Below are 22,104 nucleotides of genomic sequence, written 5' to 3' on the forward strand. Positions count from 1 at the left end.
TAACCGAAGTACTCCTAGTACTGAGTTACACTGGAGTGCCTCCTGTCCGTTGTTCTTATGAACTCTACTTGTACTGCAGACAGCTGTGGCCTGCTTCCGGGACTCCTTGCTACTAAGTCCCGGCTCATTATCCAGTTGCTGTTATGCCCCCAAGTCTTGTGTGGGAATAAAGTGGTCACTTCTTCTATTCCTTCGGTGTCTGCTGCAGGACCATTAGTATCCATACAACCTCGGGGACCGGGCCCCCGCCTTGCGCTTAGAACTTCTAGGAAGGGTTCTCCTCTAACCCACGTCCTCTGTTCCCTTTTACTCCTCACGTTCCGTACCAATTTTTCGTTCTATGGAGAATCAGGCTTTCAGGCTACGTTGCTCTCTCTCTTCCTCTCCCGTGCCAGCAGACCCAGGTCACTGGGATCTGCTGCAGCACTTCCATCCATCTATCCCTCTCTCCGGGGATCTTCTTCTCTCAAGCTCTCTAACCAACTGACCTCTAATCCTAAACTCTTCCCGCTCCTTGTCATGTAAACTAACTCCACCCACCTCCCAGCACGTTTCGTGTTCCAAGCAAGGAGCCACTAATGGGTGCTTTGCTATACATTTTACTCCAAGCAGGGAGTCGCCGAAGGTGCTTTGCTACACTACTTTGTGGTGTGGGGTGCAGGTGTTGGAGTGTGGTCAGGAGTCCCCACCTTACCTGGATGGTGGGATGCCACACCTCAGGAGGAGGTGCAGTACCTCTGTGGCGACTGAGCCTCAGGGGCGCCACACCCCCCCCGTTAAACACAACACGTCCGTGGGCAGCAAGGCAAACACAGTTGACAATACAGGAACATACAAAAAATTTGCACAATAAACAGGTCTTATACTAAACTTCCCAAAGTGGGAGGCACTGTTTCTTGAACGTTACAAACAATTTAACTGTCTGTCCATATTTAAAGTTATGCTACCTAATTTTAATGTGCTCTGGAGCAAATTCACTATCAGCTTGGGTAACACATTTTCTATCATCACATTTCTTTTCTCTGTTATCTATCACATTTTCTCCTTTCTTAAGGAGTGACAACCGTCAACACCTGGTTCGTCACCTGCATACTTTTGCTCAATTTTTCACATCTTTATTAAAACACTCTCTATATTTCTTGCTCAATTGGACCCTATAAAATCTGTCATTAATATTGTCACTACACATTATCACTTTCTAGTTTCTTGTTCAAAAATACTATGCATTATTCATAAGTGCAAAGAATAGACATTGGTCCGGCCTTCATGTCTGGAAATGTCCTTATAACGAGGTAGTCCTTATTCCAAGGGAAAGGTTCCTATGTAAAACCAAGAGAGAGCTCCTAAAGAGGTGCAAACTATTTACAAGTACAGTTCTGGATCACTCAGCGTCCATGATCTCCACAGTTCAAGTATGAAAAAACTGCCAATAAAAACTGGGCAAAAACAGGATCAACAAATAAACATCATAATCAAAAATAGAAACACTGGAACTTGCTAATACCCTCCTGGGCAACAAAAGTTAGTTTAGATCAACATCATGGCTGATTATCCCCTCCTGGGTTTCTGGAAAAGGATTGCTTGGGCTGCTTCCAGGGGAGATGCTCTGGGTGTCCAGATGGGTTGAGGAATTGCCGAGTCTCATCTAGCATGGCTGCTGCCTGAGGTACAGCAGGGGTGGTGATGTCAACGGTTGCTGGTGGTGTCTCCGCTACCAGGAGTTCAGTAGGAGTAGCAGCTGGTACTAATGGATACGGTTCCTCCCTTGCGGTTGGTACGGCTGCTCTGGTGTGTGACCTGACACCTAGGGATGCCGCAGCCTGTTGGTGTTGGTAGGCAGCTACACGGGGGGCTTTGTGGCCAAGGGATTTCGATATCCCCAAGCGGCGTGGACTCCTCCAAGCCCTGAAGGTGTCGAATCATGCGTGCCTGCTCCAGCCGGACCCTTCTCAGTAGGGACCTCTTCCACCTCCCCATTTCCGACAGTCTGCTGCCCCCGGACGGCTCGTCCAACACCCCCATTTCAAGCTCCCACAGGCCAGCCTCCGACAAGGTAAATTCGGGGGGTAACCCGTTAGGAGGGCCCGGATCTATACCTGGTGTCTCCCGATGGCGCAGTCCCGTTCCCTGTACAGGCACGGTGCGAGCCCGAGTGGCAGCCGTGGTGGGGGTAGTTGTCCGGTCCACGGGAATGTCTGGGGGGACCTGCGCAGCCGCGTCAGGTCCAGACGGGAGCTCCCCTTCCTCTGCTTCAGCTACCAAAGCTTCACACAGCAGCGTTGAGATGCCCATAGACGCTGCTGGGGTCATTGCAGCCGTCTCAGGTGCCACAGGGTCTTCCTGGGGGAGATCGGGTGCAGCAGTGACAGGTATCGGTGTTGCGGGTGGTACGGCTGCTCTGGTGTGTGACCTGACACCTAGGGATGCCGCAGCCTGTTGGTGTTGGTAGGCAGCTACACGGGGGGCTTTGTGGCCAAGGGATTTCGATATCCCCAAGCGGCGTGGACTCCTCCAAGCCCTGAAGGTGTCGAATCATGCGTGCCTGCTCCAGCCAGACACTTCTCAGTAGGGACCTCTTCCACCTCCCCATTTCCGACAGTCTGCTGCCCCCGGACAGCTCGTCCAACACCCCCATTTCAAGCTCCCACAGGCCAGCCTCCGACAAGGTAAATTCGGGGGGTAACCCGTTAGGAGGGCCCGGATCTATACCTGGTGTCTCCCGATGGCGCAGTCCCGTTCCCGGTACAGGCACGGTGCGAGCCCGAGTGGCAGCCGTGGTGGGGGTAGTTGTCCGGTCCACGGGAATGTCTGGGGGGACCTGCGCAGCCGCGTCAGGTCCAGACGGGAGCTCCCCTTCCTCTGCTTCAGCTACCAAAGCTTCACACAGCAGCGTTGAGATGCCCATAGACGCTGCTGGGGTCATTGCAGCCGTCTCAGGTGCCACAGGGTCTTCCTGGGGGAGATCGGGTGCAGCAGTGACAGGTATCGGTGTTGCGGGTACCACGGGTATAGGCCCCTCCTGGGCGCGCTGCAGATTCAAGGTCCATAAGGCTTCCTACCTCAGTCGTAAAGGGTGCATCAGCTGGGTTATTTCCTCCTCCAGCTGCTGGCGGTTCATTCCAGAGACGGGGTCGGAGCCTTTAGCCATGGAGCCGGGGAGATTCAGCTCAACCTCCGCGCGCTCCACAGGTCTCCTCCCTTCTCCTTCCAATATGGCGTTTTGGCGTTCTCCCTCCTTCCTGGGTTCCCTTCCCGCCACTGGCTCTCGCCCCTCCATCTGAGGGCGGCGTCTTCTTCCTACTCCTCCATACCAAGCCAGTATACGAACGCCTCGAGGGGTGGGCCTTGTTGCTGTCGCATAGAAGTTCAGACAGGGGAGGCCCAGGACAGTCCGCGCTCTTTTCTTAGGACCACCCATATTGTCACGCCCTTCTTCACCGCACCAGCGGCTATGTTTAGCGTTCATCTTACAGTCTATTAAATTGGGTCTTCTGCACATTTTCAAAAGGTTTGAGTCTTAGGCACACAGAACCCGATGGCATCAGGTCTCGTCATCCTGTTCGTGACGCAAAAAAATGGGACGCCCTCACACCCAGGGCTGTGGGGTACTCGGTACCGGGCCCGATGAACTTCAATGGGAGATGTCACGGCAGCGGTAACCCGGCCCATGGCCCTGGGCGCCCATTATAAAAGGGGGTTGTTTAAGTGTGCTTGTGGTAGTGAAAGTTTATAAGTGATTCGTGACGCCACCTGTGGTGTTCGGCAATGTGGATGTAAGCCGATGCTGCAGACAGATCCTCTGGAACAGATGGTGTGGTGCAGCAATGATGTTATAGCCCTCCACAGGCAGGGCTGTAGTCCCAGGGCAGTGTAGGTGAAGTGACACATAGATGGTGTAGTGTCAGGCGCAGAGGACGCAGCAGTGCTGGGCAGGTTGGAGCAGGAATAAGTGGAGGACACCAGGGCGTGTAGTTCCAAAGCTTTACTCACAGTCTGTTTTACAAACAGGTGCCTGCCTCCGTGCCGTGTCCTCCGGGTCAGGGACTCAGTCAACCTCCAGGCCAGATGGAATACTCCTTTCCAACACTCCGCCAACATGTGTCTTTCTGAACGTCTCCTCTTATAGCACCTTTAAGCGAAGTACTCCTAGTACTGAGTTACACTGGAGTGCCTCCTGTCTGATGTTCTTATGAACTCTACTTGTACTGCAGACAGCTGTAGCCTGCTTCGAGGACTCCTTGCTACTAAGTCCCGGCTCACTATCCAGTTGCTGTTATGCCCCCAAGTCTTGTGTGGGAATAAAGTGGTCACTACTTCTATTCCTTCGGTGTCTGCTGCAGGACCATTAGTATCCATACAACCTCGGGGACCGGGCCCCGGCCTTGCGCTTAGAACTTCTAGGAAGGGTTCTCTTCTAACCCACGTCCTCTGTTCCCTTTTACTCCTCACGTTCCGTACTAATCTTTCCTTCTATGGAGAATCAGGCTTTCAGGCTACGTTGCTCTCTCTCTTCCTCTCCCGTGCCAGCAGACCCAGGTCACTGGGATCTGCTGCAGCACTTCCATCCATCTATCCCTCTCTCCGGGGATCTTCTTCTCTCCAGCTCTCTAGCCAACTGACCTCTAATCCTAAACTCTTCCAGCTCCTTGTCATGTAAACTAACTCCACCCTCCTCCCAGCACGTTTCGTGTTCCAAGCAGGTTGGTTTGCTATACTCCAAGCAGGGAGCCGCCGAAGGTGCTTTGTTACACTACTTTGTGGTGTGGGGTGCAGGTATTGGAGTGTGGTCAGGAGTCTCCACCTTACCTGGATGGTGGGATACCACACCTCAGGAGGAGGTGCAGTACCTCTGTGGCGACTGAGCCTCAGGGGCACCACAATTCCATAGATATTAATGGCACTAAACAATAAACAAAAACAATAAAAAATATTAAAAGAAGGTGAAGAAGAACAATCAAAAACAAAGCCATTGGGAATGAGGGAATATGGGATGGATGCAAGAACGGTGACCTAAAATATCACTACTTATAGAAATGAGGCAAAACTAAAGGACTCATTTAGGCCTTTAGGGGCCATAGTGTCCAAGGTCACGATCCACTTCGTCTCTTTTTGAGCTAGGAGTTTTTTTATAATTACCCCCTCTGATTCCCAAGTGAATAATATCAATCCCCCTCACATTAAGTGATCTAGCATCGCAAACATGATGGTGCTACCACGTGATATATACGTTGTCTGATTCGAAATTGTTTTAAACCGTCAGATGACTGAAAAGTAGAACAGCGCAGGACCTTTGGGCAGGCTAGACAGTGGCCGCAGGGAATAGATCCAGGAACCGGACGTTTAGTACCAAATGTATTGGGCATCTCAGGAATATAATGGCTTCTCACCTATAAATCATTGAGATTTTTAGACCTTCTAGAGGTCATGGATGGGAAACAGCCTATAGATGGACCCAGGGAGGGCTCAGCACTAAGAACAGCCCAGTGTTTAGAGAGAATGTCTCTAATATTGTTCCACTCATGATTAAATGTGGAAATAAACCGGATTTTCTCACCACCACTTCTATCCCTACTCTTTTTCCCTGCCCATGGACAAACAAGATCATAACGGCGGGTCCTCCTTGCCCTGTCATAGCTTTTCCTTATACATGTCATGATCTCAGTGCGGGTTTGACTTGCACACGTGGGGTTAATGTTTGGAACCAGTGCTGATGACTGGCATTTCTGGGGTAAAAGATCCCATGGATGCGGAGTCGTACAGGCATATTTCGCTTTTGACAACGGATGTCAAAATACTCGCTAAGATCCTGGCCACCCGGCTCACTGGGGTTGCGCATACCATTAAACACGAGGACCAGTCGGGCTTTATGGTAGCAGGATTATGTGAGGAATCAGCATGTATCAAAGCATTCACCGAGGTTGGCTTCCTGTAGACGTCGTCTGAGTGTGTCGAGTAGTATCAATCATCAGAGAAACATCCAGGAAGTCAATAGACACAGAATCAAACTTGTAAGTCAATTTAATGTTGAATGAATTGGCATTTAAAAATGCCATAAATTCCTTGAGCTCATGCACTGTCCCATCCCACAAAAATAGAATATCATCAATATAGCGCTGCCAGCACAGCACATGGGAGGCGGCCGGCATGCCCCCATCGTCAAAAAGGAATCTCACCCAGGAAGAGATTCGCATATGAAGGCACACAGACCGCATTTCAAAGTAACATGCAAATATCACTTCTGGTCATCACAGCTCATGCAATGTGTGTAACTTAAAGTTATTTGGTTCTCTTTTGAAGTGTCTAGGATCGATGGGGCAATGAAATGTGTTTGTGTAATCGAAGCTACTCCCATATATATAGTCAAATCATAATATTATGTATAGGGTAAAGACACCTCCATCCCTATAGCTCCATAATTCTTCAATCATATAAAGGAGGTAAGACAGATTGAGGGGGATGGGGAATCTGACAACATTACCACCAATATTAAAGATGGGTTTAAAGGCAGAAGTATCTATTCTTAGGTATAATTCTCAACGAGGATTATTGAAATTTATTTAGAGAAAGGAGGGGAGGGGGAAAAAGGGAGGAGAATTCCATTTTTTTTGTTCATCATAGTATTGCAAAAATGCAATAACAGGTGATCAAAACTTTGTATCTATCCCAAAATGGTATCAATAAAAACATCTGCTCAGGTCGCAAAAATAAGCCCTCATCCAGCCCCAGATCCCAAAAACTGGAAATGCAACATGTCTTGGAAAATGGAGCCCCCATTTTTAATAACCAGCTAAGGCAAAACAGAAAGCTAGAGGCTGACACTAATATATTAATAAACTGGGAAGGTCCATAGATATTGCCCCTTTCCCAGTAAAACAGCTATGAAGTATCCCAAAATTTCTATGCATCCTGAAGCTGAGAAGAAAGGCTGCATTTTTATGATGGTTCTGCCAGTTCCACCAAAATGGGCAAAACTGGGGAGGAACAAAACGGAATGAGTCATGACAATGCCCTCTCAACAAATTAATTAAGATTGACGGCGTTCCTTATACAAGAAATGTTAGTCCAGTCTCTGACTGGAATAAACTTTCTGGTGAAGTTCATTTGACAGAGGAGCACACTGCACATCACTGATAAGATGCGCCAAATTTTTCAAGTGGAGTGCACCTGAGCAACATCTACTATACATGTACCGCGCAAGTCAGCAGCGGGTGTATGGAGTGAGCTTGAAGGGTGAGCCTGCCTCATACCCAACAGATAATGGTTGACACACAGCCAGGACCTGCTTCTAATGACTGCAGGTGCAGTGGACCTACACCTGCGTCTGTTAGCCTGCTGAATGCTGCTGTCAAATTAACATCACGTTAGCATGAAGGCTTCTTATTCTATGAGCCCATCGGTGCCCCCGTGATGCGATTGTGGGGTGCTGATGGGTTGCTATGACAGCCAGGGGTCTGTTGAAGACCTCTGTGCCTGTCTAACAGAGCTCCTTTGAAAGCTAGCCTGTTGTTGGGCTTCAGATAACATGATTTTTTATAATATGCAGTAAGAGTGTATTAATTCTGTATATAGTACAAGTGATCAGACAATCGCTGGTTCAAGCCCCCTAAAATAAATAACAAATATGGTAAAAAGTTAAAAAAAGTTTTTAAGAATGAGAAAAACATTAAAAAAATAAAAGCTCAAATCATCTCCTTTTCCCCATTATAAATGAAGATAATAAAAAAATTGACGCATCCAGAATAATCCAATTTATCAAAATATAAAATGAACAGTAAACATCATAAACAGAAAAAAATTCAAAACACCAAAATTGTGTTTTTTGAATCACGACAATAGTGCAAAAAATGCTATAAGAAGCAAACAAAATGTCATACCTATACCAAAATGGCATCCATGAATGCAGCATCTCGCCCCACAAAAATAAAACCCTGACATATATATCAATCCAAAAAATGAAAATGTTTTGGATCTCAAAAAGTCACAACAATCACATTTTTTGTTTTACAAATTTCTGATTTTTTTTTTTAATGCAAAACAATCCCAGTTAAATGTATTGACTTTAGGACATTTTCTTTTTAAAATGTTCTATTTTGAACAGCAGTTATTCTCCCTCCACAAAAATGATTGCAAAAACTCAATACAGTTGCTTGTGACAAGCAAGAACACCATCTGACACCGATGTCATGTTTATTTATTATTGTAACTATTGTTCTGTCTTACTTCTGCTTTCTGCACATTTTAATTGAAATGCAACAGGGTAGAGAGCAGCTAAACAAAATCACTAATCAATTACGGTGCCTTGTGAAAGTATTCGGCCCCCTGGAACTTTTCAAACTTTTCCCACATATCATGCTTCAAACATAAGGATACCAAACTTCACAATTGTGTCCCACTTGTTGTTGATTCATCACCAAAAATTTACATTTGGTATCTTTATGTTTGAAGCAAGATATGTGGGAAAAGGTTGAAAAGTTCAAGGGGGCTGAATACTTTTGCAAGGCACTGTACATTGAGTCTGGCATTGCTGCTGGTACTACCCCGGTCTCTCTCTCCTATCGATTTAATCTCTATATTATTATTAATACAGCGCTGCGGTTATACAACACATTAATCTCCAAAAATATTTGTGTCTTGGTTCCACCCCTCAGTGTGTCTGGGATGCAGTTACTGACAGCTCAACTGTCCAATCTGGTATAGGGGTGTGCTGAAGCTATCAGTACTTTGATTGGGAGCTTGACCATCCAATCTGGTACAGGGGTGTACTGAGCTGTCAATGTGTTGATTGACAGCTCAACTATGCAATCTGAGACTGTGTGGCATCGGCTGTCTCCATGTGTTCATTATTACAGCTAACTGCCATGCTTATTTGCTTAACTGTGTCTCCCAGAACTCTGTCAGACGTACATTCAGCCTGTGAGGTTTGTACTTTCCTGTTCTTTGAGTTCTGTATGCTTGATCTGTTGCCTGACCCTGAACTTCATTCTGACCATCTGCCTGTTTGCGGTTTTCTGCTCTGATCCATTATCCTCCCAGTTCTCTGTCCTCGGAACATTACCTTACTACTCTTTTGTCTCTTCCTTCTGTTTATGATGTACTCTCCTGGCTTCTGACCTTGGATTGCTTGACCACTCTGACTCACGGCTTGGCCATGAAAAGTGACTAGCACCATATTTTGTCCAGTGTTTTAGGACTTTCACTTCCTATCTCTGGTGAACCGTGACCTCTCATGTCCTCTCACTATGCTAAAATCACCCTAAAATGTCTGCTACATTCCCTACTTAGGTTTTTATACAGGCTAAAATAGTCCCTCCTGATTGGCTGCACTACACCATGTTATGTAATGGATGTAAGGCATTATAAGGAAGCCACCATGGTCACGCCTGAGATCATGTCAACCCTCTACAACTGATGCAATATTCTTCAGTGAGTAAACAGGCCACATGTATTTTTTGGGTGTTTTGTGAAAATAAAATTTCATATTGTTCAAGTTCGCTGAGACCACAAATTTCCTAAAATTGTATTTGAATTTTATTTTCATCTAATTAATTTGATCATATCTAGTACTAGATTTCTGATTAGTCCTGCAGATTTTACAGGTGCAATACACTTCTCAAAATTCTTGTGCTGGGAATAATATAAGCAGGTAGCGGAATGCAGTGACGGACAGGAGGCAGAGCAAGGGTTAACAGATTTATTAACAGAGGTATACTCCACGCAGGAAGATAATGGGTTAAGCGGGGGGTAAGTAAGGTGATATTAGCACTGTATGGGTACAGGGTACGGTATAAGGTAAAGCAACTGTTCATCAAAAGGTTTAACATATCAGTCTGTCAGCTTCCTGACTGCAGAGCTGTAGGCTCCAACGGTGATGCCCACACAAAGTGGCTCGTGATGTCTCCGGTGTCACCCTGAATAAATTGGGTGTCCGGTTCCCGGTAATGGCGGTGGGTCCTCGTTGTCCTAAGCGGGGTCCTTGATCCACGATTCGTCATACGGAATGCAGAGCAGTCTGTGTTACCGCCGGAGCATGACTGAGCTCAGCTGTAGCAGGCGGGTTAAGAATTACCCAGTTCTAACTAAGGCACCTGGTCAGTCTTAGCGGGCACGCGAGCAGTAACCACCGGCCCAGAGAGTCTGCAACTAACGGTCACGAGGGGACAACAGGCACACGGCAGATCGCTGTCCACATCAGCATCCCTGGACACAGGGAATCTACAGTGCGGGCCTGCGCTATCACGATGCTCGAGAGACGGAGCACCAACCTTCTCCTGCTGCATGCTCAGTCTTCAAGCCAAGTCTCCTCTCCCTTTCCCGTGCACAGCACCATATATTAAAGACCTACCCCCTGATGTTATGTTGAGTGCAAAGGTCGGTCCGGGTCAGAAAACTTCCCCCCGGGCAACAATCGTGACAGCCCCGACAGTTCCAGAACCGGCACAAGAGAGGTACCCCCGGTCCGGTCCATCTTCTTACAATAACATTTGAATTAAAAAAGAAGAGGCAAAGAAATGGAGCACTCACCGGGTCCTTGCTGATAAATTTTCTTTTCATCAATATTAGGAGGACATCCACATCTTGATAAAGGGACCTGTAGAAGCGCATGAACAGTGCGAAACAGCTCTTTCCACCTGCCTACTCCCCAGCCACCTGCACACCACACTTTATCAAGATGTGAATGTCATCTTAATATGGATAAAAAGAAAATTTAACAGCAAGGACCAGGTGAGTGCTCCATTTCTTTGCCTCTTATTTGTGAATTATACAAATATCTTCTGAGTATGCACCATCCAGAAGAGGTCCTAGATATTTAATTGTGGGGTGAACATTTGTCTTTAGACAAAGTGCTTATTCAGCCTTCTTGATTGGAGCCTAAATCTCTGAAACTTACTATTTAACATCTTGAATTTGTTGCCCCCCTCCTTGGATTTCATATCAAGTTTAAGCGATACTTGTTTCTTTTTTTTAACCCACGTTTGCATCTGATTGAAATTTCAAACTCAAAGCTCATTCAGACATTAATTTTTCACATGCAAACTTTATCCAATTTTTTCATGGATTGAACTTATGATCAGTCCCATAGATTATAATGGGTATATAGTTTTTTCTAGACCAAGTGGTCCACACCATAACACTGAGACATGTCTGATTTTCAGTTCCAGTTTAGTTTTCAGAGTCACGATTCAAACTCGTCAATGCAATTCTATGGATCCGTGAAAAAAATCAGAAAACACACAGAAGTCATCCTAGTTGCTTCCTAATGCTGTCCGATTTCATGTATGTTTGATTAGAGAAGTTTGAGAAAACCTATCGTAGGCAAAAAAAAAGTGATGAAACTTTGATGGTGAAATCTGACACACGGAACAAACCGTAAAGAAAATCTGATCCAAAACTGATAAAAATTGGTCCGTTTTATTGCATAAGAGAAAAATCACTGAGGTCTGAATGAAGTTTTGCACATTTAGCTCTGATGCTTACTTATCAGGAAGATGAAGCATACATATATAAATGTCTACATGTATTCTGTTTGTTTGGTTTTTACATGTATTTTCAGGTTTTAACAATAAAAAACAAAATAACAGAAACCACAAGGAGAGATATATTGTAACAATGATCAGAAATATATTATTACAGCAATATTTATCCATCATTCATACTATATATGATATAACAGGGGCCATGAAGAAAATGCAAATTATAACATAATGGCATATTGAATATTATTAGATAAAGGGAGAAAAAATTATTTAAGCTGACAAATGAACCCAAAACTCTAAATATTTCAACAAAATAAGAAAGATACTAGTTTGCACCTTCCTATATCAAAAGAAATGGCACCAAGACCACCAAGACCAAAGTGCTCAGTTACTTTAGAAATCTACAGGATGTGGGCAAAGTCTTCTGGCTACTTGAGAAACTTGTAAGTCTGCAAGCGTATACCAAACACATTAGCTGAGCACTGAGATTGGGTGGCAGTATTGCTGCTCAGGGACAACCAAAGAAGCATTGTAGTTCTAGCATAGCATAAACGGTTACATGATGGATACAAATGACACCTTATGAACCACATTGACTACTGTGAAGATCGTCTGGTTTCCATTATATGGTTGTTCTGGATTAAAATGTCCTTTCTAAATATCTATCTTTGCACCCTAACCATTTATTACACACACACTTCTCTCTAATTAGCGAATCTCTAAATGTGTTTTATTTTACTGCATTTCCTGTGTCATTTCGTTTTAGTGGAATCGTCTCAAACAGGACGTCACAGGTGGTTGTTTCTGCATTCACTTTCCTGCAAAATCTATCTCCCCTCCTGGAACAGGACATCATCATGAGACAGAACTGCACTTATTTAATAGAGATTCTTGCATTGCCGACCTCTGAAAATGTCCTGGATCCATGGCAATAGATGCTTAGGGAGAGACAAGTGCAACTCTGGCACTCTACTTTTGTTCTCGCTACACCGGTAGGTTCTGTGTGTGCTGATGTCACTCACTGCTTCTATCACTGCCCCCTAAAAACCAGGGGAAGAGTCTTGAGGAGATCATTTGCATATTCCCAGTGCCTTCTGGGATAAGTGAAGAGTCTCTGCGAGGTCAACGATCACTGGGTTTTGGCCGTTACAGCTGAAAAGAGGAAATCGGAAAAAACGCGCGCCGATAGGCGCGTGAATTTTGGCTCATCTTTCATTGTTTTTAAGAAATCTCAAGATGGAAGAGGCCAGGAGCCATTTGGTGAGCTGCATTTCTTGCTACATGTTCACAGACTTACCAGTGGAAAAGCCAAACTTCACATGCCACAAATGCAAGCTTGTGTCCCTGTTGGAGGAAAAGTTGCAAGATTCGAAGAGAGGTTAGCTACGTTGAAGATCATTAAGGAAGGTGAAGAGTTCTTGGACAGAGCAGAATTATCTCTTCATGTTACAGAAAGAGAAGAAATTCGAAGTGCACCTGAAGAAACAAAGGAATGGAGACATGTGACCCAGAGAAGCAGGAGGATTAGGAGGCAGTCAGCACCCATACTGCTCAGAAACCAGTACCAGGCTCTCACGCAGGAAAACGATGAAGAAATACATCAGGATAAGACTTTTCCAACAAACAGCAACCTTGTACGCCTTCAGAGTTCTCCTGGATGGAGAAAGAAAAATGTTGTGAAGAAGAAACGGAGAGTGGTGATCATGGGGGATTCCCTGTTGAGAGGAACAGAGGCCGCTATCTGCAGACCGGATATAACTTCAAGAGAAATGTGCTGTCTTCCAGGTGCAAAAATTAAAGATGTGTCTGACAGGATATCAGGACTCTTCAGACCTACAGATGACTACCCATTCCTGCTACTACATGTGGGGACAAATGACTCCACAAGAAACGACCTGGAAACCATCTGCAGAGACTTTGAACACTTAGGCAAGAAAGTGAAAGAACTGGGAGTGCAGGTGGTCTTCTCTTCCATCCTCCCAGTGGATGGCCATGGAACAAGGAGGTGGAATAAGATTCTGCAGGTGAACAACTGGCTACGTCGATGGTGCCGTCAGCAACGATTTGGATTTCTGGATCACGGAGTGAACTACTTATACGATGGACTACTTGCTAGAGATGGGGTGCACCTTACGAAGACTGGAAAGCATGTATTTGGAAGTCGCCTTGCTACACTTGTAAGGAGAGCTTTAAACTAGAACAACATGGGAAGGGAAGCAAAAGACCAGAAAAAGCCATACACCTGACAAATGCTATTGAGAACTCTGCTATTAGAAGTGGAAAGGAAGAACAAAGACGAAAGAATCTAATTAATAAAAATATTGGAGAAAGAGAAACCAATCACAAACTAAAATGTTTCTATACTAATGCACAAAGCATGGGCAACAAACAAGGAGAATTGGAACTACTAACACAGGAAAAGAAATATGATGTCATTGGAATCACTGAAACTTGGTGGGACAATACACATGATTGGAATACAAGACTAGAAGGATACAACTTATTTGCAAGAAACAGACTTGATAAACGAGGAGGGGGTGTCGCATTGTATGTTAGAAACGCGTATATCTGCACAGAGATTGAAGCTTCAGAGACTGGGAGTTCTGTGGAAACTGTTTGGGTAAGAATACAAGGACAGAACAATGGAAAGGACACCATTGTAGGCATTTACTACAGGCCGCCTGTGCAAGCTGAAGATATGGATGAACTCTTTATGCATCAAATGGCCAAGTTCTCCAAAAAATATGACATAGTTGTCATAGGAGATTTCAACTATCCAGACATTTGTTGGGAATCTCTCTCAGGCAAAACTAACAGGTCAAGGAAATTCTTATCCTCTCTTGCTGACAACTTTATCTTCCAAAAGGTAAGGGAGAAAACAAGGGGAACTGCTACCTTGGATCTAATCCTTATAAACAGGGAGGAAATGGTTGAGGAGGTAAAAGTGGCTGGGACCCTAGGAGGTAGCGACCATGCTATTTTAGAATTTTGGATAACTAGAGGCGGAAGACCTGTGAAGACTCAGACGTCAAGGTTAGATTTCAGAAAGGCAGATTTTAAGGGATTCAGAAAGAAAATTGGAGGGATCCAATGGCTGGATATCCTTAAAGACAAAAATGTCCAGGAAGGATGGGAAATCTTGAAAAATAAAATTCTCAAAGCACAGTTGTTAACAATTCCGAAAAGAGGGAAGAATAGGAAGCATTTAAGGAAACCAGGATGGATGAACACAGAACTTAAGCACATGCTAAAAAGGAAGAAAAAAATGTTTATAAAATGGAAAGAGAGAGGCATATCTAAAGAAGAATATAATGCTGTCTACAGAACCTAAAGCAAAACACAAAACAAATATCCTGGAATAAAAAAGTAAAAAAATATATTGCAAAAATTGCATGAAGGTAGTAATAATAGTAATAATAAGGGTATTTAGTTAACATAATTTTGATCAAAATAATGTAGAAGCCATCCCGCCACGTCACGGCAACCCTTGTGGGACAGTCCTAACTCTTGTATTTAAAACCTTTCCACTTGTCAAGTGACGTAAATGTGAACAAGGACAGAGGGACTGAACCACCAGTAATAGTATAGGCCAGACAGGATGGATTTTCCAACTCAGAAACAGGGCGGTCACACCCTTATATGCACAGAATGCACAATGAAACAAATGAGAAACTGGGTCTGAGCAGAAAAAGTAAATTAATGTGCATGCAAAATGTAATTGCATATGAACACATGACCTTTACACAGAGAAAACCAAAAGCAAAACACAAAACAAATATGTTTTAAATACAAGAGTTAGGACTGTCCCACAAGGGTTGCCGTGACGTGGCGGGATGGCTTCTACATTATTTTGATCAAAATTATGTTAACTAAATACCCTTATTATTACTATTATTACTACCTTCATGCAATTTTTGCAATATATTTTTTTACTTTTTTATTCCAGGATATTTGTTTTGTGTTTTGCTTTTGGTTTTCTCTGTGTAAAGGTCATGTGTTCATATGCAATTACATTTTGCATGCACATTAATTTACTTTTTCTGCTCAGACCCAGTTTCTCTTGTCTGCAGAACCTGCAGGGCACAAATCAGATTATCTAAAGCTGAAAATGAATTGAGGCTTGCAAGAGATGTCAAAAGCAATAATAAAGGATTTTGGGGATATGTCAAAAGTAAAAGAAAAGTCAAAGATGCTATAGGATTTTTACAGGATGAAAATGATGAAATGGTAAGACAGGATGTTGAGAAGGCTGAACTTTTAAATTTCTATTTTGCATCTGTTTTCTCTCAGAAAGGAAATGTAACATCAACTGTTATTCACTGTCCTATTAAGGGAATAGAAGAATCCAGGATATCTATAAACAGAAAGATAGTGAGGAAAAACTTAGCTAACCTAAATGAATTCAAGTCTCTAGGTCCAGATGAATTACACCCCAGAGTACTGAAGGAGATAGCAGAAGAAATTTTTGAACCCCTCTCCATAATCTTTGAAAATTCTTGGAGAACAGGAGAAGTGCCAGAAGACTGGAGAAGAGCAAATGTTGTTCCTATCTTCAAAAAGGGGAAGAAGGTGGACCCAGGCAACTATAGGCTGGTGAGTCTGACTTCTAAACCAGGAAAGATCTTTGAACAAATTATTAAACAACATGTATGTCAATACCTGGATAAGAATGAAGTGATTAAACAGAGTCAGCATGGGTTTGTAACTAATAAGTCTTGTCAGACTAACTTAATTTCCTTCTATGACGGTATCACTGATTGGGTGGATCAAGGAAATGCTGTAGATATAGTATATCTTGACTTCAGCAAAGCATTTGACAAAGTCTCTCATACAATCCTTATTGAAAAAATGACTAAGTATGGAATGGACAAGGCAACTGTTAGGTGGATTCATAACTGGCTTAGTGATCGGACCCAAAGAGTGGTCGTAAATGGCTGCACATCCAGTTGGAAGAATGTCTCAAGTGGGGTACCACAGGGCTCTGTCCTGGGCCCTGTATTGTTCAACATCTTTATCAACGATTTAGATGAAGGAATTGAGGGTAAACTGATTAAATTTGCTGATGACACAAAGCTAGGAGGGATAGCTAATACTAGAGAAGAGAGAGAGAGGATTCAAAAAGATTTAAATAAACTGGAGCAGTGGGCAGCAACTAACAGAATGGTTTTTAAAAGGGAGAAATGCAAAGTACTACATCTGGGCAATAAAAATGAAAAAAGCATATATAGAATGGGAGGAATAGGGCTAAGTGACAGCACATGTGAAAAAGACTTGGGTATACTAATAGATCACAGACTGAATATGAGTCAACAGTGTGATGCAGCAGCAAAAAAGGCAAATGCAATTCTAGGATGTATTAACAGAAGCATACAGTCTAGATCACGTGAAGTCATTATTTCCTTCTACTCCTCTTTGGTCAGACCTCATCTGGAATATTGTGTCCAGTTTTGGGCACCACATTTTAAAAAAGACATCAACAAACTGGAGCAAGTTCAGAAAAGAGCGACCAGAATGGTGACCGGTCTGCAAACCCTGTCTTATAAGGAAAGGTTGCAGGATTTGGGATTGTTTAGTTTGCAAAAGAGAAGACTGAGAGGAGACTTAATAGCTGTCTACAAATACCTAAAGGGCTGTCACATTGTAGAAGGATCAACTTTATTCTCATTTGCACAAGGAAAGACTAGAAGCAATGGGATGAAACTGAATGGGAGGAGACACAGATTAGATATTAGAAAAAACTTTTTGACAGTTAGAGTGATAAATGAGTGGAACAGGCTGCCACAAGAAGTGGTGAGTTCTCCTTCAATGGAAGTCTTCAAACAGAGGCTGGACTGACATCTGACTGGGATGATTTAGCGAATCCTGCTTTGAGCAGGGGGTTGGACCAGATGGCCCAGGAGGTCCCTTCCAACTCTACGATTCTATGATTCTATGATGACGGTTCGTTTGAGGCAGTGCTAGAAGCTGTGGGGCGGTGCTGGTGTCACTGCTTCTATCAATGATCCTTGATGATGATTCATTTGAGGGAGGTGCTTGAAGCTGTGAGACGATGCTGGTGTCACTCACTGCTTCTATTTCAGCCACCTAACAACATCTTGTTTCAGTTAGAAGCTGCGGCGGACATAGAAGCAGAATGCCGACACTGCATTGACCTTTGTTATGTCCTTACTAATGAACCGGGATTCATGTAGCGTATACAGGCAGCTAAGCCGCTATACCGGGGGTCCAATAAGAAGACTGTTGGCTGAATCTGTGCTTTATTGAACGTGATGGTATATTGGTACGGTGAAACTACAAGTAAACACATAATACAATCAGTCAATATGGGTACATAGGAATACATAATATACATTACATAGATTACCTATGCTAATAGCTAACCATGGGAGAGCTAACAAAGGAGGGTGACCTAGGACAGGAATTAGATGAGGGAAGAGTGATTACCTACCGATGATGCTGACACAAGGGGAGTAGAGAATGAGATGTTCACATGAAGCAGGCTTGATAGAAAATGGCTGACTGGAGAGAATGGGGCTGGAATAGACCATGATGCCTTGCAAACTTACCCAGGATACATTGTGGATTGGGGGGAAAAACAAAACGAAAGTGAAATAAAATAACACTGAAGTTATTACTTTGGCCACTAGATGGAGCCAAGAACACTAAACATTAACTATATAGAAATCTGAACATTCCATACATACAGCAATCATTGTATGTTATCAAATAGACAGTTAAAGGTTGTGGATTTTGTCAGAGACAGAAGACCCACAGCTTCTATTCAGGACATCTTCAGGAGGCAATGTAAGAAACTGTAATAAGTAACTGCAGCGCTGTCCCCTGATGACGTCCTGTACCAGGAGGAATGATGGATGCTGCAGGGGAGAGAGTGCAACTTCGGCCTCCTGTCCCGTCCTGTCTGAGACTCTTCTCAAACGAAAGGTCAGAGGATGTTAAGCAAAAAAGCACATTTAGGAATTAGCTAGATAGGAAGCAATATAGGGCATTTTATAATAAATCTAATTGCAAAAGTGGTTTGGTTGTAAAGATAGATATTTATAAAGGACAGTTTAGATGCTGGACCAACCCTTTAATGCGTCTGTCATTTTACAAGAAAATAGAGTGGAAAAAAGAAACCTTACACAGTGGTCATACAACTATGTGGCTAATGTAACTAGAAAATGCCCTGACCTCAATGATTGCATTGTGCCTTTCTGAGAAACTAGGAACTCTTATTTCTCTTAAAAAGTCTCGGTAACAGGTTCTGTCACAATGCACATGACATGTCGCCAAAAAGTCTCTGCATGTGAATATTTAAATAAGAGGATATGTAACAAAGCTGCGTTGGGTCAAGCCATACAGAAAGCCTTATAGAGTCCTTAAAAACACAGTTTACTAGTTTCAAATTCCTACTGCATTAGATAGTAAATTTGAGCTTCCTGTCAGTCTCCTGTTTCTTCTCTTTCCAATGGTTATCTCTTAGGAGGTCCTAATGACAAAATACCAGGCATAAAGTCAACAGTGGTGCCAAAAGAAATATGGTCTCCTTGCCAGGTGATAAATGATGCCCAAGTTAAACAGAATAAGCTGCCTCATGAACTGATCTTAGAGAACCATATATTGCTCTGATCACATTGGCTCTCACGGTAAGAAAAGTAAATGTGCAATACAAGCTGTGAATGCACACATACTTGTGGGATGCGTCACAGTGCTCTCACTGGGTCCATAGGGGCTGCCATGTAGTCATACAGGATATAGGGGTAATAACAGTGCGCCAAAATGGGTGCACATCATCGGCTTGACGGATACGATTCTAAGACAGTTGTGGGTATGATGAAGACCCCTGAGTCAGCCAAGGGAAATTGTGATTTTTACTGTAAAAAAAATTGGAGGATTTCAGACAAAATATCAACCAATAAACGCTGCTGCCCCTTTTTTTGCTGTAAAACCAGCGGTATCTCACGTTTCCCGAGTCAAGCTCTGTTTCTCATACATGGATGAGTCTGGTCAACTACTAGGGCTGAGCAGCGAGCAGCAGGGAGAAGCCAGGTGGAGAATTTGCTGAACTAGTCAGGTGTCTCTTATGGTCAGGGTTGGCATTTCAAAATATGGCCCTGATTCACTAAAATAATTTCGGCAGAATTATGGAATAAATTGCTTGGAAGAAGTCGAGCAAACAATTTATGGCTTTTGTTCTTTTCACGCCAGTTTCTCCCAGCTCTGCCAAAAAGGATACGGGGCATGTAACCACAGCTCATCATGAAGTGTGTGACTTCACCGTAGGACGTTCTTCACATAGGAAGCAGCCTCGACAGTTCCAGACCCGGCTCAATGCAAGGACCGGCAGCCCGGTCTGCCTCCTTACATGCACACAAACCCTTACATTGTATGGAAAGCAAATACAGATACTGTGTTTGTAATCTTAAACAAATTTAAGGGCATTATTTTCCTATGTAGGCCAGCCCAGATTGTAAGATATTTGGCAGCTAATTCAATTTAAAAAAAAAGTCAAGATTCAAACCCAGCAGCTATTGCGCACGAGGTGGCAGCTCTCACCTCTGAGGTATTCAGCTGGCTGGACAGGGACAGCTCTTTGCTAAATCAAAAACTAGTACCTGTGTTGTTCCTGATGTCTCCAACCTGAGTTCCTGATGTCTCGACCCCAAGTTCCTGATTGGCTCACCCTATCATCTCCTGATGGAGCACCCTACTTAATCCTGGCACTGCACTCCCTTCATTGTGAGATTATTGAGCTCCCAGCCTAGCTTCTTCCCACCTGCTGCTCCATGTGCTGACCTTTGGCTATATCCTGCCTATATTACTTGCTTATTCTCCCAACTATACTGCTTCTCTGTGTACCGACCTTTGGCTACATCCTGACTACAATTCCTACTTATCCTCAAGATTCTTCTACTTCTCTGTGTACCGACTCTGGCTATATCCTGACACGATCCTGCTGGCGCTGCCCCTAGTGGTTGCAATATCACTACTCCAACTCAGGTCAGTCCTTGGCAGAATAATCTTGCAATGAAAGAAGTGCAGTGCTAGGTAGGGTGCTCAATCAGGAGATCACAGGGTGAGCTGATCAAGAACTTGGGGTGGAGACCTCAGGAACTCAGGTTGAAGCCATCGGGAACATCACAGGTACTGAATATCTCAGAAGGAAGAGCTGCTGGGTTTGAATCCTGACAAAAACATATCAATGTGTAGAAAGCATTTTTAAAAAAGGAAGCATTGAAATAGAGAAGTGTAACAAGAGTGCAGCAAATACATGTATTGTACACACCTCAGCTCTGCACAGAAGCCAGGAAGGCACAACCACACAAGATAATACCGAAATGTAACCCAGTAGCTCTAGTAAAATCTACACGAGAAATGTGTTTCAGGGCATTGAGGAAGGTCCAGTTCTTTTCTTCAATTATGGGTAAGCTAAGCACCTGACTTTACATAATATTTGGATATAAACTGTAAGGACAGGCAACGCTAACATGTGTGTAACTATGCTGCAAGCGCATAGAGATCATAATATATGTATACATATATAGTATATAAAGCATATATACGTGCTGTTGTGCCAATGGAATACACAACAGGTAGAGATGATAGGAAGGTCAATAACATCCATGCTCAGTAAGAATATCTCAAAATCTATTTTTTAATATTTTCTTGTGGTTGCCAATGACTTGAATTGTATGTGGTGAAAGGTATACATTACCTACAAAACGATTATTGTCACATATAGACAAAATGTTATATGCATATTAGCAGCGTCGGACTGGAACACCTTGGGCCCACCAGAGAAAATCATTCTTGGGGCCCACTATGTAGCTGCATAGAGTTAAATACCAGACCACCAATTATGCGGTAAAACACGCTAATATCCGGGTATAATATAAGGTTGTACATGTCTTAATTATGTAGCAGGAGTTGGGGTAGCCCCCTCATAGAATATAAAGCAGCCCCCTCACATAGTATAATGCAGCCATCTCATAGAATATAATGCAGCCATCTCATAGAATATAATACTGCCCCCCTCATAGGGTATAATGCTGCCCCCCTCATAGGGTATAATGCACCCCCTCATAGGGTATAATACTGCCCCCCTCATAGGGTATAATGCACCCCCTCATAGGGTATAATACTGCCCCCCTCATAGGGAATAATGCACCCCCTCATAGGGTATAATACTGCCCCCCTCATAGGGTATAATACTGCCCCCCTCATAGGGTATAATACTGCCCCCCTCATAGGGAATAATGCTGCCCTCCTCATAGGGTATAATGCTGCCTCCTCATAGGTTATAATGCTGCCCCCTCATAGGGTATAATACTGCCCCCCTCATAGGGTATAATACTGCCCCCCTCATAGGGAATAATGCACCCCCTCATAGGGTATAATGCTATATAGATATATAGATATAGAGTTAGATAGATATAGATAGAAAGATAGATGTAGAAATAGATAGATATAGAGATAGATAGTAGATAATGGATAGAAAGTAGATAATGGATAGATATAGATAGAAAGATTCATAGAGATAGATAGAGATAGATAGAGATAGATATAAAGATAGATATAGAAAGAAATATAGATAGATAGATAGATAGATCGATAGGTAGATCGATATAGA

The 22,104-nt window shown here is 43.5% G+C and overlaps 2 protein-coding genes across 2 annotated transcripts in view; one reads left to right on the forward strand and one right to left on the reverse strand.

Annotated features, from left to right (window-relative positions):
* Positions 1–22,104, reverse strand: part of MED12L (mediator complex subunit 12L) — a 1,194,146-nt gene that overhangs the window by 448,086 nt on the left and 723,956 nt on the right.
* P2RY13 (purinergic receptor P2Y13) overlaps positions 20,789–22,104 on the forward strand; it is a 70,252-nt gene continuing 68,936 nt past the window's right edge. Inside the window, exon 1 of the mRNA XM_073579062.1 lies at positions 20,789–20,898. The gene's annotated coding sequence lies outside the window, so the exon portion shown is untranslated. The remainder of the gene's footprint in view (positions 20,899–22,104) is intronic.

This window comes from Dendrobates tinctorius, unplaced genomic scaffold, assembly GCF_039654945.1.
Source record: "Dendrobates tinctorius isolate UK_male_01 unplaced genomic scaffold, ASM3965494v1 ptg000060l, whole genome shotgun sequence".
Lineage (NCBI taxonomy): Eukaryota > Metazoa > Chordata > Amphibia > Anura > Dendrobatidae > Dendrobates > Dendrobates tinctorius.